Source organism: Hyperolius riggenbachi, chromosome 5 (assembly GCF_040937935.1).
Source record: "Hyperolius riggenbachi isolate aHypRig1 chromosome 5, aHypRig1.pri, whole genome shotgun sequence".
In the NCBI taxonomy this organism is placed as follows: domain Eukaryota; kingdom Metazoa; phylum Chordata; class Amphibia; order Anura; family Hyperoliidae; genus Hyperolius; species Hyperolius riggenbachi.
In genome coordinates, this window is record NC_090650.1 from 29,358,257 (window position 1) to 29,384,607 (window position 26,351).

General features: G+C 44.8%; 1 protein-coding gene across 21 annotated transcripts in view; it reads left to right on the forward strand.

Moving 5' to 3' along the window:
* LOC137518061 (microtubule-associated protein 2-like) overlaps positions 1-26,351 on the forward strand; it is a 261,526-nt gene that overhangs the window by 57,841 nt on the left and 177,334 nt on the right. For 19 of the 21 annotated variants that reach the window (XM_068235275.1, XM_068235281.1, XM_068235285.1 and 16 more), the window contains exon 2: positions 2,315-2,359. The exons of 1 other annotated variant lie outside the window; for it this stretch is intronic. The gene's annotated coding sequence lies outside the window, so the exon portion shown is untranslated. Of the gene's footprint in view, positions 1-2,314; positions 2,360-19,245; positions 19,344-26,351 lie in introns of those variants that run through there. One more of the 21 variants, XM_068235279.1, reaches the window with a different exon arrangement.

The following is a 26,351-nucleotide window of genomic DNA, read 5'->3' on the forward strand; positions in this document are numbered from 1 at the left end:
CCAAAACAGCTGATCCTGCCTGCAGAGCGGATGGTGTCCCGACGGTCCGGGGGGTAGCGGCGGCAGGTCAGCGGAGCTCCGTGCAGCTAGATCCATGCTGCACGTGGGCTCACCAAACAGCTGATCCTGCCTGCAGAGCGGATGGTGTCCCGATGGTCCGGGGGGTAGCGGCGGCAGGTCAGCGGAGCTCCGTGCAGCTAGATCCATGCTGCACGTGGGCTCCCAAACAGCTGATCCCCTCCGAGCAGCTCACCGCTTCCTTGCCTTCCACCCGCGGTCCGTGGCTGTTTGCGGGGCCAGACTGGATTCCACCGATGCCCTCCGCCTCTTACCCCAGCCCAAGACGAGGCAAGAGGTGAGTGGAGGTGAGTGGAGGGAAAGACCTCCTCAAAAAGAAGAAAAAGGCCGGAGCCCTGTGGCCGAGGCGACCGAGTCCGGCGCCATCTTGATGATAAAAAGTGTATAGACTGAGTAGAAAACCTAGATCATGTGACCTCAATTTTCGCTGTAAAATTTAAAAGACCACTGAAGTGAGAACCAGGGCTGTGGAGTCGGTACAAAAATCATCCGTCTCCATAGTTTATGAAACAGCCGACTCCAGGTACCCAAACATTGCTCCGACTCCTCGACTCTTACTCCAACTCAGACTCCACAGCCCTGAGAAAAACCTGGAGGCTGCCATATTTTTTTCTTTTATTTTTTTTCTTTAAATTTCTCCCAGACAGTTAGCGTTGTTGCTTTTACCTGATATGCCTGGTTGAGCAGGGATATGCCACACTGGGAATCCTGTGTATACATACTGGGGCTTTGGTCTGTGCAGGCCGCTCTGTTTCCCGTCTGAGTTCAGGCACTCTGCTGATGTGTATGCATTCACGCTGCACAGGGACCGGAGCCCAGATGATGTCACTGAGATTGTGCAATGCAGAAACTATTTCTCAAACAAAAGCCGTCTGACGGGCCAGTCCCTGGCTCATGTGTAATGCGACTGCTGAGCAAAGAGATGTCCTTTGTCTTGTTTTTATTTGAAATGCTACTTCATCAATACTATGGAAAGTGTGAAATGTGTTCCTCGGGACTATGCCAGCCTGTTCTGTATGTCTTTTATAGAGAGCGAGCTGTATGAATCGGCTCACACATACTGTCTTGTCTGCTCAAAGGCCAGATTTCTGGATTATTGCAGATGCACTGCTGCCTTCTTATTTCTGAAGACTGGAATTGGCCAAGTCTGATGCTTTATGGTTAATTTTTGTTGCTCACTAAAGCAACTTTGACTATGTATAAAAATGCAAAAACTAATTGTACATATTTGTATCTGAGATTTATTGGCTACAAACTTTTGCTTTCATCTCTGTGCTGTTCTGTTAGTTTGATCCTTCCACTTCCTGCCTGTATACCCTATAGCTTTGGGGTTAACACTTGTTATTACTGACATGCTAACTTTAAGGCTTCATCCCACCTGTGGAAAAATATGAAGTCAGGCAGCAGGGCAGTGCTGGGAGTACAAGAACAGCACTGCCCTGCATGTTACCTGTCAGAAGTCTCCTTTTGTGTAGTGTTATGGGGCCACCCCCCACTCCCCTTTTTCCCAGAATCTTTTTTCCTTCTGCCTAAATCCAGCAATCCTGACAGTTCAACAGGGCTTTTCATTGCACTTGTTAATTGCACTCTAAGCAGAATTTTTTTCAGTTCAGTATGTGCAGTTTATGCCTGAACTGCAGAAAATGTCGGTTTTGGGAGGTACCACTGAAGGGACAGTGCTGTTAGTTGCCGTCCTAGCCCAGAGAGGCTGTAAAGGAAAAGTCCTCCCCCAACCTGTTCTGCTGACTGAGGATCTGGACTTTCTTCTGGCAACTGGCTTTGTCTGCCGATTGAGTTGCACAGTCTCTGCAAAGGGATTGTGTCTATAGTGTTTTGAATAATCTGTTTTGGAAAAGCAAAACTGGATAGCAAACTTTAATCTTGCATGCTTTTTTTACTTTTCAGTTACAAAATGGTTTTAGCACTGATGTATTATATTAATAATCAAATGCATTTTAGATTTGCTAAGTTACTTTGTCTTTTATATAGGATACTTGACCCGTGGCAAACCTACCTAAGGTAAGCACAGAGGCATGTGCAATCAGAGATCCACATAGCTCTGTGTGTTGCATAATGGAGACCAGGGACAGTTAGAGGAACAGACAACACACAGAGGTGTGTGAATCCAGCATGATCATACCTCTGTGCTTAGCTTGGGTAGCTTTGCCTCAGGTCTGGTGTGCTTTAAAGACAGTGTTCCTCATTTAATAATGACATGTCTCCTTTATTTTTGTAGCTTACCTGTACGGAGGTGTGAACAAAGTGGACGTCTGCTCACAAGGTAGTGTCACATTTCAGATGCCATATCGAATTTCTGCTTTGGGAGGTGTGTGTGTGTGTGTGTGTGTGTGTGTGTGTGTGTGTGTGTGTGTGTGTGTGTGTGTGTGTTTTTATTTTATTTTTTTTTGGCTAGAATAATGCAGAGCTTTAGGTGGGCAAAATTTTTTCGTTTTTATTGCTGTAGCTATATAAATGTCATACTATATAGAATTGGGTCACCTGAGGTTAACTACTTTAGGGGCTGATTGTATCAGCAACTGCAGTGAAGGCTCTACTTAATGGCACAGTCCTATTACCATAGCATTAAAGTAAACTTTGAAGCCTAAAAAAAACTTGATTTTTTTAAATGGTAAGGGCCCTTTTCCACTTTCTGCGATTCCAGGGTTTCCATTGGTTTGAAAAACTTATTCTTATTCCCTTACTGTAAATAAGATTCCATGACAAGATCGTTTCCCTCAATTTTTACAGTGATTTTATTTTTTTTATTTTTTTCAAGAACTTTTTTTTTTTTTTTTTTTTTTTAAACACAAATGCTGTAGTTTCAGCTAGTGGATGGCAGCTTGTATGTTCTCCACCTGTCTGCATGGGTTTCCTTCCACATCCCAAAAACCATACAAATAGGTAAATTGTCCCTAGACCAGGGATGAGCAAACTTTCTTAGGATTGGGCCACATTCCTCTATACTACTGCAGCTCTCCATCCGCCTCCCTCCTGATGGAAGAATGGTGGGGAAGTATCGGGTATAACTCGCCCAATCGCACTCTCCAGTGGCGATCTCCATGGCAATGGCAGTCATGTGACACACTGGTACACAGTGATGGTGGGTTGCATGCTGCCATTGCTATGGAGATCGCTGCTGGAGAGGGTAAGTTACTTTTTCTTGTATGTATTTTGCATGCAATTCTTCTAGGGACGGCAGGAGGGAGAAGGGAAGAGGAGCGGAAAGCCGGCCCTCTATCGAAGGGCCCTTTTTCCACTGGCTGTGATCCGCTTCACACGATTGTCACTGGAAACTCGCTGTGTTCCCAGCGCAGTCGTGGCTAGTGGAAATTTCTGCATACGCAGCGTGATCCAGGGAGGAAGCACAAGCAGCAGTGGAAAAGAGCCTGAATGCATTTTGCATCTTGACATTTTTGTGTGAAAAGGTCATTATTTGTGCTGTGTATGGATAGGCAGAGGATGCTGAACACTGCTGGTCATTACTGCACACAGGCATTCTGTAGGACTCCAGCATGCTCTCCTCTCACTGTATGGTAGCACAGCAGGAGTCCTGTATATAGGATTCCAGTGCACATTCCTGACCAGCATTGAGTGCTCCCACACTGGGAAGCTGTTGACATTTCTTACCTGTATCTGTAGGAGCAGCCTGCCTCCCTGACCTGTCTGCACACTGTAAGCTGCTGCTGACTCACTCTCTGGCCCGCCGCCACAATCTGCATGACAAACCTTTTTAGGAAGTTGGGCTTTCCTTTTTGGAAGAGGTTTGTTTCTTATTACACAGGAAGTGGGCCGGGCTCACTTTAGCGTGTAGAATGGAAGTTTGTTTTTCTAGTGGGGTTATAGTCGGGTCCGGAGTGTCAGAGAGAACAGTGCTGGTAATTATCGCTGTTCTGCTGGCTGCGTGTCCTGCATTCATTTTTTTATTTATCTCATTGACCTTTCCATTTCCTCACAGCACTTTACCTCGCTTGCTTCTATATTCTGCATTGAAACTTATTTCAGTAAAATCTATCGGCTCCTCCGGATCAAAGATAGATTGTTCCACATGCTTATCAAGAGTGCAAATCAATTCATTGTTCATGTCCACATGCTTGTCTATGCTGGAAAGTCCAGATACATTGGGCCAAAAGCACCATTATTATTCAGTATTTGTATAGCGCTGACCTCTTCAGCACTGTACAGAGTGTATATATAGTCTTGGTAATAAGGCGTCTTTCAGATGGGACAGGTGGTGAATTCACCGCCCGTCAGCTGCTCTCCAGCACTGGCTGGGTGCCTGTTAGCACTTGGTACCAGCGTTGGACAGCCCCCCCCCCCCATAGTCACAGTTAAGTGCACCCGTGTTCAGACAGACAGGACGGTCGCCTTGGAAAAACAGGTGGCTAAGAAGGTGAACTGATTAACGTATCGAGGGCGATACAAAAGCTTGGCAGATCAGCTTTTTGTCCCTAGGTTTGTACAGCGGACAGAGGGACACGATCTGCGTATGGAGGAACATTTTTTGCCATCTATTTAGAAGGGGGTCCTTCACCTCCACAGTGACAGTGGTTAAAATCTGGAATATCTGACCTCAGGAAGTAGTTATGGCAAACTTTTTAGCTGCATTTTTTAAAGAGGGCTTGGATGCTTTCCTTGCATTGAAGGGCATCCACGGCTGTAATTATTAGGTAATTCCTGGGAGAGTTGATCCAGGCATTTGTCTGACTGCCATCTGGAGTCAGGAAGGATTTTTTTTCCCTCTAAAGTGAACCAGAGACTAAGCACCCTCGTGTATTTTACCATATATATCAGTGGGAACATTAGAGAACACCTACCCTGCTCTTTCATTCTTCACTGTTCAGCTTGCTTCTTATCAGCCCTGATAAAATCCCGACTGAGCATTCAGTCTGGCTTTGCTATGACTCGGCTATAATGATTCCTGAGCAGAGCCACAAGGGGGCAGGCTTGAGCTTGAAAAGACATGAGAACAGACTCTGCTACAATGATTCCTGAGCAAAGCCAGATTGAATGCTCAGTCTGGGATTTTATCAGGGCTGATGAGAAGCAAGCTGAACAGTGAAGAATGAAACAGAGAGCAGGGTAGGCGTTTTCTCTGTTCCCACTGCTATATATGGTAAAATACATGAGGGTGCTTCGTCTCTGGTTCACTTTAAAGAAAATCTGTAATGAAAAACCTCCCCTAGGGGGTACTCACCTCAGGTGGGGGAAGCCTTCGGATCCTATTGAGGCTTCCCCCGTCCTCCTCCCGCGGTGGCAAAAATCCTCCCGGAGCGGCAGCGATGTAAATATTTACCTTTTGGCTCCAGTGCAGGCGCAGTATCCGCTCCTTCCCACGGAGATGGCCGTAAATAGCCGATTTCCACCGATCTCCGTCAGAGCCGAAACGGCTCCCCCACTGGAGCTTGAAAAGGTAGATATTGAACAGGCTGTTGGATCTGTCAGGCCGGCTTTGAAGGGCTGCAGCGAGACCCCCGTGGGACAGAGGACGATGGGGGGAAGCCTCATTAGGATCTGGAGGCTTCCCCCTCTCGAGGTGAGTATCCCCCAAGGGACGTTTTTCTCGTTAGTGTTTCTTTAAGGCTAATTGGACTAGGCCTTGTAAGGTTTGAACCAGGGACCCAATGCTGCAAGGCGAGAGTGTTAAAGAGAGTCTGAAGCGAGAATAGATCTCGCTTCAGACCTCATATATAGCAGGGGCACGTGTGCCCCTGCTAAAACACCGCTATCCCGCGGCTTAACGGCGGTCCCTGTCCCCCCAAACCCCCTCCGTAATGCGGGGGAGCGCTTCCTCGTTGGGGCAGGGCTAACCGCCGCAGCCCTGCCCCACGCGCGTCTGTCAGCGCGTATCTCTGCCTCTCCCCCGCCCCTCTCAGTCTTCCTTCACTGAGAGGGGCGGGGGAGAGGCGGCGATGCGCGTCTGATAGACGCGACTGGAGGCAGGGCTGCAGCCGTTAGCCCTGCCTCCAGGAAGAGTTTTCTGTACGACCAACTTTCCGACCATCTTTTGCGGGGGGTGGGTTGGGGGTGAAGGGACCCCCGTTTAGCCGCGGGATAGCGGCGTTTTAGCAGGGGTACACGTGCCCCTGCTATATATGAGCGCTGAAGCGAGATTGTCTCGCTTCAGTGTCTCTTTAACCACTACTCCCTAGGTTCTCAACGTGTGGTATGCATACCCCATGGGAGATTGTTTTGAACCATTTATCATGTACTACAATTAAATATATTTGTCAAGGGGTACTTGTGATAATGTTTACTATGCCAGGGGGTAGTTGGCGAGTACAAGTTTGTAAAAGGGGTACATACCAATAAAATGTGGAGAAACCCTGCACTACACCATATACTAGTAGTAAGTATTGTAAAATTGTCTTCTCTGAATGCATCGCATCTAAAGCAGGAAGTCTACTGTTATCTCAGCTTACTTATTGTTTGATTTTATCTTGTATATGCTGATTGCATATGAAACCTGTGCTTTCTGCTTTTGATTGCAGCAGCGTGCTTATGCATGGCTTCTCTGTTTCACAAGTACATCAAATGTATGCAATACTTGACCAGATAACACTTAATAGTTGTCTGTAGGTGAAAACTCCTTCATAGTGTAAAAATTAAAAACAAAAACCTGAATCAGGTCAATCAATATCGATAGGGGACACCCCATGCACAGGACAACCATCCAGGCAGTTACAAAGCAGATAATGTTATTAATTAGTATTTATATAGCGCCGACATCTTCCGCCTCGCTGTACAGACTATATTGTGTTGTCACTTAACTTTCCCTCAGAGGTGCTCACAATCTAATACCTGCCATAGTCAAGTCTACATATGTATCCTGTAGTGTATGTATTGTAGTCAAGGGCCAATTTAGGGGAACTCGTTAACTTATCTATGTTTTTTGGAATATGGGTGGAAACTGAAGGAAGCCCACACAGACACTGGGAGAATATACGAACATAAAAAGGGGTTCATGTCTATCATCATGTCGCACGTCACTTCGGGTATCCTTTAAAGCGGAATATAACTATGCATTTCAACTTTGCTCTAAAACATTATTTACAGCATATTATATGCAACCAGCATTTATTTTTTTTTACTAGACCAGCATTGGAAGGGTTAAACACAGAGGTTTAAAGTTCAGTGGTGAGATATGCAGAAGTTCAGATAGATACATTTTAACTAAATAGAATGTAACAAGTGATAAATGTTACACTCTTTGGCTGTTCTCCAGCTCCTCAGTCAGAGAGATGAGTCACATTCAACACTTAGATACATTTATGTAAACAAAATGTATCTATGTCAGCTTCGGATGCGTCTGCAGAAATCTCCAGGAACTTTAAAGCTGTGTGTAACCCTTCCAATGCTGGTCTAGTAAAAAAAAAATGCTGGTTGCATATAATATACTGTAAATAATGTTTTAGAGCAAAGTTGAAATGCAGGGTTATATTCCGCTTTATTAAGTCCCCTCTCTCTGATATAAATGTATCAGGGTCTCAGATTTGCCCAAGCTTTTGGTGTCTGGGGTTGTAGTGAGGAAAGATTCCTGTAGGTGGCTCCAGCAATGTGTTCTGTTGCATCTCATTCTTATTGCTGTCTAGATAGACTTTTTTTTTTTTTTTTTGTCTATCCAGAGTTTGCAGAGTTTCTTCCTTGGCGAGTTGACAGCTGTGATGGTGCTCATTGCATGCAGAATGTCTTATAGCACTTTTTTCTCCTTCTTCTTCCTCTGGCTGCTGCTGTTTACATAGGCAGTTTGTATACTGGAGTGCTAGTTCTGAGTTTCCCCAGATGCATTGTGTAGCAATGTAAGCTCTGGGGATGATTTACTTAAGCTGGCGACTCGAATATCACTGCTTAAATATTTTGAGGAATTTCAGTATTTGGCTATATTTGAGATGCTACCTTGTTGTAAAATAGTGTGGTGATCCAGGAATCTTCAGGCAGGTTAGATACAAACTTTGTGTTTGCCTTATTTCTTAACCCTGAGCCCTGGGGCCCACTACAAATCTCTGATCGGAGTCACAAAACTCATCCCAGGCAAGGAGGGAATGTAATCAGAGATGCAACAAAAACTGAATAGAACTCTGTGGGAGCTGCAGTGATCCCCAGTATTAATGGCAGAGTGCATTTTTGTATGCGGTTGTGTATGAACACTCAGTGAAACGCACAAGTGGGCTCCCAGCGTTATAATCACTCACAACACAGTCCCTGATTAACAATATTTCTATAGCGCTTTTCTCCCATAGGATTCAAAGAGCTTAGGCTATCTCAGATTCAGTAATTGGTAGTAGGATGAAGTATTCACACAACAAAAATTATATTTCTGCAAATGCCAAACTGAACAGGTGGGTTTTCAGTCTGGATTTAAACACGTCCAGGGATGGAGCTATCCTGATCTGTTGAGGTAAGGAGTTCCATAACGTAGGAGCAGCATGACAGAAGGCTCTGGGACCAACAGTTTCCAGGTGTACTCTGGGTATGACTAGATTATTAGAACCTGTGGATCTGAGAATGCGGGGATTGCTACACAGCTGTCAAATTTTTCTTTTGTTTCCAGGGCTCAGATTATGAAGTGATTTAAATATCAGTAGGCTGATCTTGAATAGGATCTTCCGTTTTATAGGTAGCCAGTGAAGGGAGTGCAGGACTGGCGTTATGTGGCAGTGATTGGGTTGGTCCGTTCAGTCTGGCAGCAGTATTCTGTATCTGCTGTAGGCGGTACAAGGAGGGCTGTAGGTTCACTTGGAATCGGTCCATAAGTCAAAACCTTGTGCCATCTCTGTCCCCTGTGCTTCCACTATGCCCCCCTGTGCCTCCATTGTCCCCTCTGTCCCACCATGACTTCAGTGTCCTTCTCTGCCCCATGTCACCTCTGTCCCCCTGTGCCCTCAGGGCGTGACTGCAAAATGTAATTCTGCCAGTTTAAAAAACATCTTTTTATTTTTTTTTTTCTGTATTTTTTTCTCAAAGGCTCCTTTGGGGAAAAAGATTGACTTCCCACACAATCATTTTTTTTTTTTTTTTTTTTTGGGTCGTTTGTAAGTCTACCTGTACTGTTTTTTTTTTTTTTTTTTTTTTTTTTTTTTTTTTTTTTTTTTTTTTTTGTCTTTGTAGCTTGCACAGTAGCCCTTTTAATGCTTACATCTTACATTTGGGAAAGAGCGGAAAAGAAAATTGGCAGCCTCCAGCTCTAATCACAGGTTACTAATGCATAGAAGGCTGCAGGAGAAAATTAAACTAAAACCGTTTACGTTTTAACAGCACCTTAAAAATAAAGCTTGTTCTTAGAACACGTAAACCTGCAACTCACCAGAAATAACAGTCCTTCATTTATTGAACCTCGGGACATGGAATAACAGCTGCCATTTGACTTGCCATCCATCCTTAAATCATAGCTGAAAAACGCATAGCATGACAAACGCTTATACATCACCCCAGCTCCACCCACAGCCCAAAACAAAACCCAGGGCAGGTGTGTGTTAAACGGAAATAATAAAAACTAGAATGAAGATGACTGTCTGTTTAAAAAGTATAAAATTGTCCAGTCATACAAACTGGCACCAAAGAAAATGCAGTATAATAACCCAAACCAGTTACAATAAATGCCAGTACCATGTCACACTCATACCTATGGCTGCCTGAATGCCAAGCCTGAAGATCCAAAATCCTCCCTGGTCACAATTTATCACTGCAGATCCTTTTTAGGAGAAGGATGACTCTATTGCTTGAAACTACAAGCCAGTCATGTTACTTTGGTAAACAGATAGGGCTTGATCTGTTAGCACGCCTGTGAAAACCCCCGTCTTCCCCCCCCCCCCCCCCCCCCCGCATGTCTAAACGAGCTTTTCACGCGCAAAACTTTACGAGCGCAAAGCCCTCTGCGCAAAGTGCCCATTAAAGCCTATGGGACTTAGCGCGCGCATAGGACTTTGTGCGTGGTACTTACCGCGCGATCTGATTCAGAAATTCGGTGCTAACCTACTTGGCACCCTGGTTAGCACGTCTAAAGACTTTAGCCGTGCTAAGTAGGTTAGCACCACTTTGTGAATCAAGCCCATAGTGTTTTAGTTGCATTAAAGAGTGTCGGACGAACACTTTACATTGCGCTGTTCTCCTGGCGGACTCAAAAGTGCCAGAGCTGCAGCCACTAGGGAGTGCTCTATAGGAAGTAGCAGTATTAAGGAGACTTGCCCAAGGTCTCCTCACCAAATAGGTGCTGGCTTACTGAACAGGAAAGGAATGAGTAATGCTGGGTACACACGATTCATTTTCTTGTCAGACCAACCGGTAATCTGAAAGAAAGTTGCGTCTTATATACACGTCCAAACTGCTCCCGATCGACAACTGGATTGATTTTCCTGTGAAGACTTCAGAAAATCGATCCCGTATCGAACGGAAGCAGATCTGACATTACAGAAATGATCGTCCAATTCTCATTGATGGGACAGGAAACTGCTCAAAGTGTACCAGAGATGACATGTGACATGATGAAATAGACATGTGCATATACTGTACAGTGACAAGCATACAGACACTTGTGCTGTGCTCCTTTTCTTTTCTTCCCTGCCTGAAAGTTTTTAACCTGCTGAGCGGTCTGGACGAGCTCAGCTCGTCCAACACCGCCAGAGGCTGCCGCTCAGGCCCTGCTGGGCCGATTTCCACCAAATAAAAAGCAGCACACGCAGCCGGCACTTTGCCAGCCGCGTGTGCTGCCTGATCGCCGCTGCAGCGGCGAAAGAGGGTCCCCCCAGCCGCCCGAGCCCAGCGTAGCCGGAACAAACAGTTCCGGCCAGCGCTAAGGGCTGGATCGGAGGCGGCTGACGTCAGGACGTCGGCTGACGTCCATGACGTCACTCCGCTCGTCGCCATGGCGACGAGGGAAGCGAAACACGGAGGGCCGCTCATTGCGGCCTTCCGTGTTATTCCTTGCCGCCGGAGGCGATCGGAAGATCGCCTCCGGAGCGCCCTCTAGTGGGCTTTCATGCAGCCAACTTTCAGTTGGCTGCATGAAATAGTTTTTTTTTAATTTAAAAAAAACCCTCCCGCAGCCACCCTGGCGATTTAATCAGAACGCCAGGGTGGTTAATTCGCTATGGAACTCAGTTTTTCTCCAGTCAGGACTCAGTCGGCTCACTGATAACAAATGACAGCTATAAAACACTTTCCTAATCAGATACCTGGGCTTTTAACTGTGAGAGGAAAAGATAAAAAGGTCAAATCATTTATTTTTGCGCTGGGACTTTAGAGACACTGCAATTGAGCAGAGACTATGAAACATTAAATCTGTTTATAACTGTTTATACATAAAATAAAACCTTGAGATATCTAAGTCATTTTTAGGAGTAGGAGGACAGATCCAATTGTTTCTCATTAGTTTATTTTCATCTCTGGTTCACTTTTTCCAGTAACCTCCAGGACAGGTCCACCATGAGACGACATAGGCTCCTCCCAGGAACAGGAAACGCCCCACTTGAGCACTCTATAAATTTTAAACTGACCCCACTAACCTCAGTTGACGTTTCCTGTTCCAGGAAAGAGTACTCTATGTCGCTCGCCGGTCCGTCTAGCCAGGTGTGCTGGGGACCTTTGGTTGGCGACGCATGGTGGACCGGCCTGGAGAGGAGTGGAGTCCGATGGGAGAAGGTTGCGCTGGTTACCTTCTACTGAGCGTTATGGCTGCCCGGGTGGTGGTGGTTCCGAGGACGCGAGCGGCGTCCATGATTCACTCGTGGCGGAGGCTGTGGCGCGCCGGAAGTGACGTGGGCCAATCCTGGGCGTCCGGAGGGACTGGCAGTGGGGTTGCCCTCAATGGCGGCGATCGGAGTGCGTACTTCCGCCCATACGCGACGTCACTTCCGGTCGGCGTGAGTGAAGAGACGCCGGATACCTGCATGGCTCGGCATTTCGTTTTGCGAGTGGAGCAGGATGGACGCTAAGCAGGAGCCGGGAAAGGTAAGATGGGCGGAAGGCTTGGTGACCTTTATGGTATGAGCCGAGGAGCCCCTATGCCGCGTCTATACTGAGGTCTGATTTAATGGTAGACATTAAGACACATGGCATGATTCTGCTTAAAGCGTTTGATCGGAGGTCTCTTGCGGGGCAGAAGTTACTTATCTATGTATATATTGAGTCTGTCTGAGGTTTGAATTCATACAAATGGTATATATATACTCATATATATATTTTGCGCATCTGGCTGTCATTTTGGTCGCTATTTCATTCAGATGGCTTATTTTGATTTCAAATCATGTTGTTTTCGGAATATATTGTATATTTCCTTCCCAGAGTACCTCAGTTAGGGTCTATGTATTGTTTATTGATATACATGTACCTTTTTAATTTTTTGGTGTACGGACGGTCACTCTAATCACACTTTCGGTTCTTTATGCACCTGGGTGTCCTTAGAGCTACAATTAGGGCACAGGATTGACATTTGGTCTTGTTTGTGTTTTATTATAGGGCACAGAGTCTGCTGACCCTTCAAAGCCCAGGAGGCGTTGCCCGCTCTGTGACACAAAACTTGCCCATACGTACACTAAACAATTTTGCCAACCCTGTTTTGTTAAATTGATTCAAGAACAATCAGGGGGTTTAAAAGAGGAAATTATGACAGCAGTTAAACAAGAAATGTCTGATACAATTAAATCTTTAAAGGAGGTTTTTTCTGCTGCTATGGTCCCACCTACAGATACGTCTAGTGCGGGAGCTAGTACGGCTGCACTGACATCCCCAGTACCTGGTACAGGTGAGACAGGGTCTGAACAGCCGGCAAAAAGTAAAAGTAAGAGTAAATCCTCCACTAAAAGACCTATTATTTCTTCCTCTGAAGATGAAGACATTGAGGAAAGGGAGGAAGAGGATGATAAGGAATCTGAAATATCTTCAGCCAAGAGTATGGAGAGTATATCAGAGATAAAGAAGGTGTCTAGATTCAGATTTCCGGCTGATGAGACTGATCAACTTATATTGGCGATCAATAATACTTTAAAGATTGAGCCAAAGAAATCTGAACAACTATCATTACATGACAGATTGTATCAGGGAATGGAACCGGAGGAGCCACTTACATTTCCGGTACATAAATCTACAAAGAATACTATTCTGAGTCAATGGAGATACCCAGATAGGAAACTGTTTATGTCTAAGGGATTTATGAAAAGATTTCCATTTGCTGAGGAGGATGCCAAAGTATGGGATCGATGTCCAAGACTTGATGCAGCATTCTCTCAAGTCAATAAAGATAATGAATTAGCTTTTGAGGATCTGGGATATCTTAAGGATCCACAGGATAAGAAGGTGGAGTTTGCCCTTAAGAAAGCATGGACTTCAGCAGGAGCAAATTTTCGACCAGCAGCCGCAACAACATGTGTATCCAGGGTATTAGCCTTATGGGTAAAGGATGTTGAAGAGAAAGTACAGAGAGGAGCGTCTAAAGAGGAAATCCTAGAGTCATTAGAGGTGGTGTCAAAAGCTACGGATTACATAACGGACGCTGCAGCAGAAAACATAAGAGTGAATGCTAGAACATCTGCCTTAATTAATTCCGCTAGACGTAATGTATGGATAAAGAATTGGGAGGGCAGTCAGGCCTCAAAAGCAAGGGTTTGTAACATACCCTTTGATGGAGACCTGTTATTTGGGGCCCAGTTGGATGAAATTCTAGAAAGAACAGGAGATAGAAAGAAGGGATTCCCAAAGAAAAAGAAATTTATACAGAACAAGAGGTTCTTTAGAAAGAATAGACAGGAGGTCAGGGATAAGCCTCAGCAGAAGAGGAAGCCCTGGGCCATCAATAGAGAAGGGGTGAAGAGGAATTTTCCTTTTCGGAACCCAGAAAAACAGGAAAAGAAGTGACGCCAAGGAAAGAGTTGGGGGTCGTCTAACACAATTCTATACCCAGTGGACGGAGATAAGCAGAAACGATTTCATCCTCAATCTGGTAAATCAAGGGTACAAGATTCAATTTCAATCACTTCCAGGAAACAGGTTTGTTTCCACTCCTCTGCCAGGGGAAAAACAAAAGCGTCAGGCTTTACAATGCATCATAAAGAATATGATAGAGGAGAAAGTGGTTGTTCCGGTCCCGTGCGATCAACATCGCAAGGGATTTTACTCTACGATTTTTCTAGTAAAGAAACCGACGGGCAAGTTCAGGCTAATCTTGAACCTAAAACCTTTAAACCCATTTGTGACTTATCAAAGATTCAGGATGGAATCGATTTTCTCTGTGAGAAACTTATTAACCCCCAACTGCGTCATGACGAATATAGATCTAAGGGACGCTTACTGGCATATCCCAATAAGAGAGTCATCACAGAAGTTCCTCAGATTTGCGGTAAAACAGAAAGATTCAATTCAGCACCTTCAGTTCAGAGTCCTGCCATTCGGCATTTCATCAGCACCCCGCATATTTACGAAAGTAATGGGGGAAGTGATAAAGGACTTTCACGTGAAGGGAATTCTGGTAATTCCCTATCTAGACGACCTACTAGTAGTAGCAGACTCTTATCAGCAAGGAAAGGAGAACACGAAGAAGGTGCTAGATCAGCTTCAGGCTCTTGGTTGGCTGATAAATTGGGAGAAGTCGGTACTGAAACCGACATCAGAGATACAGTTTCTAGGAGTAGTCATAAACTCAGAAAAAGAAAGGATGTACTTAACAGAAGAAAAGAGGACAAAATTAAAGAGGATAATACAGGATTGTATAGCATATCCAAGCCTAACAATAAGAGAAGTCATGCGAATACTAGGATTTCTGACCTCAACATCTCCTGCAATCCAGTGGGCATTATTGCACACAAGACAGCTCCAATATTGGATGATGGAAGTCTGGAGCAAGAAGCAGGACGATTTGGAAAGAGAGGTAACATGTCCAGAGACAGTATTAAAATCATTGGAATGGTGGATGTCAGAAAGAATCCTAACCGAGGGAAGATTATGGATAATCCCAACACAGAGTTATATTACCACGGATGCAAGTCTCCTAGGATGGGGAGCTCATCTAGACGGGAAGATGTTCCAGGGAATCTGGCCAAGACTAATAAGACACCAGTCATCAAATTACAGAGAACTAAGAGCAGTAAAAGAGACATTACTACGAACAGTACAGTTACTGAAGGGACAGCATGTACAGATCAGGACAGACAATACGACGGCAGTAGCTTACATAAACCGCCAGGGCGGGACAAGATCAAAAAAGCTTCTAGACCTGACAATAGAAATCCTAGCAATAGCGGAAGAAAATTTCCTATCCTTATCAGCAGTCCACCTAAAGGGTTCCTTAAACAGCATGGCGGACTTTCTGAGCCGACACAGACTTTCGAATTCCGAGATGGAAATATCCAAGAAGGTCTTCAGAACCTTAGTCAGGAGATGGGGTCGGCATCAGGTGGACATATTTGCGAACAGAAGAAACACAAAATGCAGAAGATTTTATTCCTTAAATCCAAGAGAGGGGGCGGAGGCAGTGGACGCGCTCAGCCAAAATTGGACCTTCGAGAAGGCATATGCGTTCCCACCAATCCAGCTGATACCTCGAGTGTTGCAGAAATTAATGCAGACCAGAGCAACATTAATCTTGATAGCTCCAGACTGGCCAGGGAGAAGCTGGTATCCAATTCTCCTGAAGATGAGGCTGGAGGGACCAGTGAGACTCCCGCACGGAAGGGTACTGTCCCAGGTGCAGACAGGAAGTGTAAATTACATACCAAATCTAAACCTGTCTGCCTGGCTTCTGAGAGGTCTCCTTTAAGGAAAAGAGGGGTTTCAGAAAGAGTTATCACTACACTTCTGGACTGTAGAAAGAAGATAACCAGGAAGATATACTTGAAATACTGGAAGACTTTCAACATGTGGAAGGAACAATCAGGGTTTTCTGGAGGAATAATACCCACAGTGTTAGAATTTCTACAGGACGGAGTAGAGAAGAACATCGCTCTCAGTACATTGAAGGTACAGGTGACAGCAATATCTACTTATCTGGACAAAAAATTATCAAACGATCCCCTTATCATTCAGTTCTTTAGGTCTATAGAAAGAAAGAAGCCTATAATCAATAGGAGAGTTCCTTCTTGGGACCTATCCTTAGTATTAAAAGTTTTAAAGGGAGACCAATTTGAACCAATAACGGAGATTCCGTTAAGACAATTAACAATGAAGGTTATCTTTTTAGTAGCTATTACTTCGGCCAGAAGAGTGAGCGAGCTGGAGGCCTTATGCTGTGACGAACCCTTTTGTCTAATGTTTAAGGACAGGGTGATATTAAAGACATGTGAGGAATTCCTTCCTAAAGTAGCTACTAAATTTCATAGATCACAGGAAATTGTACTACCATCATTCAAGGAAGAGCCATCCTTGGATGTCAGAAGGTCCCTTATAGCTTATTTGGATAGAGTAGCAGATTTCAGAGAATCAAGAGCTCTATTTATCAATACCACAGGATAGAAAGATGTCTAAAAGAACTATAGCCAAATGGATAAAGATATGTATAGAAGAGGCCTATAGGTTAGCAGGATCTACACTGCTAGGTACAGTTAGGGCTCACTCAACTAGGGCAGCTGCCACATCATGGGCCTACAGAGCGGGTGCTACGCCAGAAGAAATTTGTAGAGCCGCTACGTGGTCAAGTATGGGCACCTTCTCAAGACATTACAGGGTGAATCTGATGACTGCAAGACAACAATCCTTTGGGGAGAAAGTTCTACAGGCAGTCGGCCCACCCTAGAATTGGTAAGATCTACTTGCTCATCTTCTCATGGTGGACCTGTCCTGGAGGTTACTGGAAAAACCAGTGTTAGTTACCTGGTAACATCCTTTTTAGTAACCTCCAGGACAGGTCCGTAACCCACCCGGATAACGGGATATATATAAAGGTATATATAGATATATGTATGGAGATGTATATAGTTATCTATGTATGTAGTTAGGTTTTAGGTACATTGTTGAATGACCCTCTTTCTGGTTAACAGTTCTTGTGGTTGACTGAGGTTAGTGGGGTCAGTTTAAAATTTATAGAGTGCTCAAGTGGGGCGTTTCCTGTTCCTGGGAGGAGCCTATGTCGTCTCATGGTGGACCTGTCCTGGAGGTTACTAAAAAGGATGTTACCAGGTAACTAACACTGGTTTCAGGGCCGATTTCCACTGCAAATTGCCAAACGCAGAGGAAAGACGCAGACGTAGTTCCTATACATTTTCAATCGCCATAGCAAAGTTGCAGGCATTGCGATTGACTTTCCACAGGAATCACTCCGAAGTAAACGGTCTACCGCAATCCCTTACACTTCTGAAGTTTGTCACTGCAATCAGCATATGCTGATCGAATTAAACACATGCAATGGGACTATAGGGCTCTTATGTACTTGCAATAGGCAAAATTAAATAAAAACCTGCAGTATTGTGTGCTTTTGAAAACTTGATCCAGTGCAAAAACTTCCATGGAAAAGAATCGCTTGCACATGTACAAACTATAAGCAGTGCTTTTGCAAAAGCACACACCAAGTGTAAGGTGAATGAGCCCTAAAGTGTTAATGATTACAGTGGGGTTGGGGTCCTGGACAAGGCAGGCTACACATGCTGCTCTTTAGATCCTAGTTGGCACACACTGACACTTGGGTACCCAGTGGTATTAACATTTAAAGGAAGCCAAAAGTGAGAGACATGGAGGCTGACCTATTTAGTTCCACTTTAAGCCATACACTTTGCCTGGCTGTTCTGCTGATTCCCTGCCTCCAATACTTTGTCATAGACCCGGAACAAGCATGCAGCAGATAAGATATTTCTGACTGAAGTCTGGATTAGCTGCATGCTTGTTTCTGGTGTGTGATTCAGATACTACTGACGTCAGACAGATCAGCAGGACTGCCAGGCTACAGGTATTGTTTGAAGTGGACCTGTAGGGAGGATCATGGCGAGGCTTCTCCCATTCCCTACCGGCCCATTCCAGTGTTGGGGCCCCCGAAACGCAGGTTTTTTTATACCAGAGCCCAAGCAAGTTCCTTGCTAGTCGACAAGCAAAGTCCTATCGGGTCCATGCTACCAGGGCTGTGGAGTCTGTACAAAAATCACCCGACTCCAACTCCTCATTTTGTGAAACCACCGACTCCAACTCCAGGTACCCAAAATGACTCAGACTTCAACTCCACAGCCCTGCATGATGCTGCGCATACGCAGTGCAGCCGCTTTTTGGGGTCTCATTACTGGATCGGCATGGCTGAGGACAGGTGAAGCCCTCAGGATCAATAGGCTTTCCCCTTCCTGAGGCAAGTATCCAAATTACGGTTTGCTTTAAAAGGAAATGGATATGGCTGCCATATCCCTCTCACTTCAGGTTCCCTTTAAAGGGACTCCGAGCAGTGCAGAAACTATGGAAAGATGCATATAATTTTAAAGCTCTCTTTCTCCTCTTTCCAATGATATATAAACCGCCGCCCTACGCCTTTTAGTTTTCGCTATTTTCGCGATTGAAATTGCCGCGGACGCGATTTCAATCGCGAAAATAAAGAAAACTAAAAGGCGTAGAGCGACGATTTAGGTGTCGCCAGAAAGAGGAGAAAGGGAGCTTTAAAATGATATTCATCTTTCCATAGTTACTTGTATTACACAGGACGACACTTTCCCCAGTGTCAGCAGCTTCATTCAGCAGAAAAAGTCGGCCTGTGTAATACAATGTAACTATGGAAAGATGGGTATCATTTTAAAGCTCTCTTTCTCCTCTTTCTGGCGACACCTAAATCGTCGCTCTACGCCTTTTAGTTTTCTTTATTTTCGCGATTAAAATCGCGTCCGCGGCAATTTCAATCGCGAAAATAGCGAAAACTAAAAGGCGTAGGGCGGCGGTTTATATATCATTGGAAAGAGGAGAAAGAGAGCTTTAAAATGATATGCATCTTTCCATAGTTTCTGCACTGCTCGGAGTCCCTTTAAGTGTCTTAATTTTATTTCTCCAGTGTTTTTTTTATTTTTTGATCACTAGCATGCCAGCTTGTACCATACGTCTGGATGTTCTTGTACAAGTAATCTGTTTTTATTTTTTCCTTCCTATCTGGGCACACCCGCTGTAAGTTTAGTTTTTGGCTGGGTTCTGGAGTGGGTGGGGCTGAGTTGGTATATAGGTATGAGGTGTGTCATGCTATGCATTTTTCAGCTATGATTAAGGTCTGATTATAACTCTGAAACATGTTGGCTGTTATTCTGTGTCACGATCCGCTTTAATAAAGGACTGTTTTATTATTTTCTGGTGAGTTGCGGAGCTGCCTGTGGATTGTTACTCCTGATTTGGTGAGTTCCATCACTGCCTGCTTTACAGAAGCTTACTGCTGGGGTAGGGTACTACAGTACTATCCTTCCAATTCTCTAGGTTCTGTTGCACTACTTCCCTGTGACTGCTGTGCATAGACTACAACTGTATGTTGCAGGACTACATATCTGTGCCTTGCAGTGTATGGACTATAACCAGGCCAGGTAGTCTTATTGTGCACTGCAGTAACTTGGCTAGAACTGTCTGTTATAGTGCTACACTTTGTGCTTTGTGGCGTATCTATATGGGATATGAGCGGGATATGGAGGCTGCCATATTTATTTCCTTTTTAAGCATTACCAGTTGCCTGGCTGTCCTTCTGATCCTCTGCCTCTAATATCTTTAGCCCTAGACCCTGAACAAGCATGGAGATCAGATGTTTCTGATATAATCAGATCTGACGAGATAAGCTGCATGCTGGTTTCTGTTGTTCAGACAGTACTGCAGCCAAATGGATCAGCAGGGCTGCCAGGCAACTAGTATGGTTTAAAAGAAACTAATATGGTCTCTATTATTCTCACTTCAGTTGTGCTTTAAGCACTACTATAAACTGTATCTAAATGCTGTAGGGTTACACCTCCATGCACTGCTGTATATAGAGTATACAACTAGGTGCTGTAGAACAATGCTTCTCAACATTTTTTTTTCTCCAAATAGTTTTTATTGGATTTTTTTCATAATAAACAATACAGCAGATGAAAGTGAGGCAATAAACATTGTAATGCAAACTTTTACAATTGAGTTATTGAGCAGCCATCACAATATACATGCTTAATTGAAATGTCACATGAGACTGTGTTGACTCTAGATATTGGTTTTAGGTTCTGGTGGATAGGGCATTTCCATGATACACTAGTTGTTTATGAAAGTTGAGGTTAAATCTTACTTATTAAACTTTATTAAACTTATTCTCACCTATGATGTTAAGTGGAGGAGAAAGTACTTACTGTATATCCCCATAGGGGCAAAGGCCAACTACCTGTGGGGAACAGGGTGAGGGGAGCAAAATTATAATATTGGAATCCCGTAGCAGGGGATTGGTCCCAACATAATAATCTGATTTATAAGAGAGGTGGCTTAGGTAGGGTCTTCTGAAGATGGTTCAGTCTACCAGGCCTTCAGAGAAAGGGAAGAATTTCTCCCAATAAGGGTTTCAACATTTTATTGGTATGTACCCCTTTTAAAACCCTGAACTCACCAAGTACACCCTAGCATTGTCAAGGATTACTTGTGATAATGTTGACTAATATATATTTAATCATGGTACTTAATTGGTTCTAAACTATTTCCAAGCATTTACTATTGCTTTTAATTAGCTAAAATACTAATGTTGGTGTTGTTGAAATAAGATTTCACTTTCTAAAACTTTAAATTTGTTCTTGGTTACGTATATATCAAGCTCAGTGTTCTCCCCAGGCTCTTTTACCCGGCTAGTTTTGGTGAGCACCCAGCTGTCATTGGCTCACCTATTTCTCTGCTATAAGCTGAGTTGTGCAGAGAAGCTCGGGCCATGTATTCTCTCATCTCACCCCACCCGGCTACTTTTTCATGCCACCCGGCTGGAAAAAAATTCTGGGGACAGCACTGAAGCCTGAGTACCCCCTGGAACCCCTTAGAAATACCCCCGGGGTCTGCATACCGAACGTTAAGAATCTAGGCTGTAGAACTTCTCCCCAGTGCTCTACTGTGTATAGAACTAAGTCCTATAGTACACCTGAGCACTGTTATGTATAGACCGGGGGTCTCCAACTCAATTTACCTGGGGGCCGCAGGAGGCAAAGTCAGGATGAGGCTGGGCCGCATAAGGGATTTCACAATCAGCAGCTCCCGCAAATAACCGCCCCCCCTCCCCCCTGTCCCTTGCATTGATTTTTATTTCAAAATCAAATTCACACTGAAGCGAACCATTTTGCCTACTTTACCTTAGTTCACTTCAATGCTCCCATTACAAGTAATCCGCCGTGTCCCCGCCGCAAAACGAGGGCTGCAGAGCCCCCAAATCCTCCAAGGGGCAATCCACCAGCATTTCCTGACGTCAATCGCGGTGCATCGCCGCCTCTGCCTGCCCCTCTCACTCTTCCTTCACAGAGAGGGGCGGGGAGAGGCGGCGATCCGTGCGGCGATTGACGGCAGGAGGGGCAGATCTAAAGCTGAAAGCTCTGCCCCTTCCAGGAAATGCCGGCGGATTGCCCCCTGGGCGATTTGGGGGCTCTGCAGCCCTCGTTTAGCGGCGGAGATGCGGCGGATTACTTGGGAGCACTGAAGCGAACTATAAGGAAGCTTTTGCCGGCGAGGGCAACAAAATATTGTATCGAGGGCCGCAAATGGCCCGTGGGCCGAGAGTTTGAGATCCCTGGTATAGACTGTTTAGGTTCTGTAGCACTACACCTCTGTGCACTGCTGTGTATAGAGCGCCTAGAGCCCATAGTACACCTGAGCACTGCTGTGTATAGAGCACCTAGAGCCCATAGTACACCTGAGCACTGCTGTGTATAGAGCACCTAGAGCCCATAGTACACCTGAGCACTGCTGTGTATAGAGCACCTAGAGCCCATAGTACACCTGAGCACTGCTGTGTATAGAGCACCTAGAGCCCATAGTACACCTGAGCACTGCTGTGTATAGAGCACCTAGAGCCCATAGTACACCTGAGCACTGCTGTGTATAGAGCACCTAGAGCCCATAGTACACCTGAGCACTGCTGTGTATAGAGCACCTAGAGCCCATTGTACACCTGAGCACTGCTGTGTATAGAGCACCTAGAGCCCATTGTACACCTGAGCACTGCTGTGTATAGAACACCTAGAGCCCATAGTACACCTGAGCACTGCTGTGTATAGAGCACCTAGAGCCCATAGTACACCTGAGCACTGCTGTGTATAGAGCACCTAGAGCCCATTGTACACCTGAGCACTGCTGTGTATAGAGCACCTAGAGCCCATTGTACACCTGAGCACTGCTGTGTATAGAACACCTAGAGCCCATAGTACACCTGAGCACTCCTGTGTATAGAGCACCTAGAGCCCATAGTACACCGGAGCACTGCTGTGTATAGAACACCTAGAGCCCATAGTACACCTGAGCACTCCTGTGTATAGAGCACCTAGAGTCCATAGTACACCTGAGCACTGCTGTGTATAGAACTAGGTCCTATAGTACACCTGAGCACCACTATGTATAGACTGTCTAGGTTCTGTAGCACATGTCTCTGAGCACTGCTGTGTATAGAACACCAAAGGCCTCTATAGTACACGTGAGCTGTGTATAGACCTGAGCACTGCTGTGTACAAGGTGCCCATCAGTAATGCAATCTTACACGATCAAAGTAGTAGAAGGATAACATTTAGAATACTGTACGTAGTCCCTCATATAAAAGTGGTTAGATAGTACATTCAGGATTGTATCTTTAGTGGGCACCTTTGGGTTGTGTAACATTACACTTCTGAGCACTGCTGTGTATAGACAACTACTGTAGTACTGTACTTGGCACTCTGCGTTTTGTGAACTCAAGAGAACCTCCATAAGTTGTTGTGCAGCACCTCAAAACTCCTTGTGCTCTACTGTGTAAAGTCAGTGACCTGTTTCTTTTTTTACATTTTTGGAAGTTTTATGATTTGTGAATCCTGTGCTGCGGATAAGGTCCATCGGCTCCTCTAATCCTGGAACTGATTTGTATCTGTCCAGCACTTTGTGTAGTCTGGGCTTTGCCAGTGATGCAGATGTGCCATTTTCCACAATATTGTACTGCTGTCTATGGCTGGGCCGACTAATAATAGTTTGTAGCTAAACTTTTTGAATCTCTGCAGCTCTTACGGTTGATTGCAATAAAGTTCTGCTTTTACACTGCATACATACAGTATATAACTTAATATATCTTACTGGGAGAAGAGTAATCCACAGTGACAATCGCTGCACACTGTCACAGCGTGCCACAGACTGAGAGGAGCATAACGGACCTGTAAACCTAAAATGTCTAAAGACTGCTTAGCCATTGTCCCCCATCCCCTTCCATGTCCCCCTTTTCCCCTTGCTTTGGCAATGCCTGTATGAATCTTGGTCATGCCAATAAAGCTATCTTTGATTTGTATTTAACCACTTCACCCAATGCATTGAAGGGTTAAATTCTGCACGTGTGTCCTGTGCACTCGCTCCCACTGTGCCCATGCATTTTAGCCGGATGGTTGTCTAATGAAAAGCCTATTTGCACTAAGAGCACAGATAGGATGTTTTTGTATTAAGTGGTGAAGACAGAGTAAAGCTGCTGCACAGTGATAAATAACTGGCTTAGAACTCCCTTGTGTTACTTTTTTTTTTTTCATATACAAGGTTTTACTGTACTGTTGTGTTCCATTTTCTGTGAGTGGCTGCTGCAGAAGGAGTCAGATCTAAAGATTGTTGTGCTCCTCTGCCCTCTAGTGGTAGAATAGTGTACACATTCATGATCCTGTGAAGTACATGCTTGGCTTTCAGGCATCCCTAATGTTCACCAAACTGGAGAACACAAGAACAAGGAATGGAATTGTTAAAACTTCACTGACTTGCAAACGTAAGGCTCGTACACATGTCCAACATGCACACAACCAACACGACAAACTACACAATCTGATGAACCGCATGACTTGTACATACACAAGCCTAGACAATAACAATAATATTTATATAGCGCTTTTCTCCCTGTGGACTCAAAGCGCTGTGACCCTGCATTATGCAGTCTCAAAGGCTAGGGAAAAGAGGTGAGTTTTTAGCCTTTTTTTTAAAGCTGTCCAGAGAGGGAGCCTCTCGTACTGATTGTGGAAGTGAGTTCCATAGAGTAGGGGCTGCGTAGGAAAAGGCCCGAGCACCAAATGTTAAGTGTATCCTGGGAATAATCAGCTTCATCTTGTTGGCAGAGCGGAGGGTGCGTGGAGGGGCATAAAGTTCCAATAAATCCGCTATGTATTTGGGTCCCATGTGGTGTAGAGCCTTGAATGTCAGCAGGCAGATCTTAAAATTGATTCTCCATTTTACTGGCAACCAGTGAAGAGTTTGCAGTACTGGGGTGATGTGTGAGCTGCGGGGGGCATTGGCTAGGAGTCTGGCTGCAGCATTCTGTACTGGCTGTAAGGGGCGCAGAACCTTTTCTGTAGATCCGATGAACAGGGCGTTGCAGTAGTCTAGGCGGGAGGATACAAATGCGTGAACCAGGGCAGGTAGGTCTTCAGCTGGGATAAGGTGTTTGATTTTCGCTATATTTCGTAGATGGAAGAATGAAGACTTGACGACAGCTGATATCTGCTGTTTGAGTTTTAGATTTCCATCCAGGATCACCCCAAGGTTTCGCACAGAGTCTTTATACTGTACAGTATCTCCCCCAATTGCTAGTTTGAGGTGGTGAGCGTTTTGAACTTTATCCATCATGTGTGGACCACCTGCCACCAACACCTCTGTTTTGTCAGAGTTCAGCCTCAGCCAGCTGGTGTTCATCCAATTTTGTAAATGCACTAGACACGCATTTATGGATGCTGATGGGTCTTGGGTGCCAGGCTTGAAGGACAGATACAGTTGTGTGTCATCTGCATAACAATGGTATCCTAGGCTAAACAACTCAATGAACGTACTGCATACACTAGAGGAATGGCGGACTACACATCCAAAACCAGTATGAGTTCTTCAAACAACTTGTACACACGCACCAACCGCATATCGGACCAACATAGATCTGACAGATCGGGCAAACCGCCCATTATCAGTTGCTCGTCAAGTTGTTTGCCCGCGAACACATGCCTGATTATCGTCTAACAGACTAAAGTCAGATGATGATCAGGCTGCAGGTTGGCCGTGTGTACTTAGCTTTAGTCTGCTTTTAGTGCTACAGGTTGGGAGGATATTTACCCAAATAAGATTCTGGACTTTTGAGTATTGTCATTCTTCTTGTCCTTTTGCATGAATGTTTGCATAACCCGCTAATTACATTTTACACACTAAGGGCTAGTGCACACCAATATCACTATTGCAATCGCTAGAGCTTAGCGATTCGCAATAACGATTTTATGAAGTGATTTTCAGAGACTATTTTTGAATGAGTTTTTTTTTTTCTCATTCATTCAAGCTAAATCTGTTCAAAAAATTCTTCATGCAGCATGTTTTCAATTTTACAAAAATCACAACGCTGCTGTAGGAACAACCTCCTAGGGTTTCAGTGGCCAAGCCCTTTTCAAAGCCTGGAGCTGAAGCCTTCTCTTGAGGCCAAAATTAATATTGTCTGATCGAAATGCTGGCCAGGCAAGTTGTGTAATTTTTGATAAACCGCTTGCCTATTGAGCAGTTTTCAGTTTGAAATTGTGCTTACTATTATGGAATGATGGAACTGTTATAAGAGCTTGTTAATCAGTCACTTATTGGTCCCTTAGGTCTGGTGCACACCAAGAGCACTTCTGAGCGCTTTTTAACACTTGTGCTTTGAAAAGCGCTTGGCTAATGTATTTGAATGGGATGGATCACACCAGAGCGATGTGATTTTTCTCCCAAACATGGGTCCTGCAGCATTATTACTGATTTCTGAGATGATTCAGTGTCAATGTGAAGTATAGGAAAGTGGAAAATCGCTCTGAAAAGTGCTAGAACAAGAGACAGTGTTCTCCCCAGGCTCTTTTAGCCGGGTGCTCCACCTGGCTAATTTTGGTGAGCACCCGGCTGTCATCGGCTTGCCACCTCATACTCCTCCTCTGCCTATGCGGTTAGCAGATTTGCACCAGCCCTGCATTCCTCCATCTCACTCCACCCGGCTACTTTTTCATGCCAAAAAAATTCTGGGGAGAACACCGAGAGTGATTTTCCCAGGGCTGTGGAGTCTGTACAAAAATCTTCCTACTCCTCAGTTTCTGAAACCAGGACTCCAACTCCGACTCCGGGTGCCCAAAATTGCTCAGACTCTAACTCCTCGACTCAGACTCCTTAGTCTAATACTTAACAGGGCTGTGGATTTTGTACAAAAATCATGCGACTCTGAC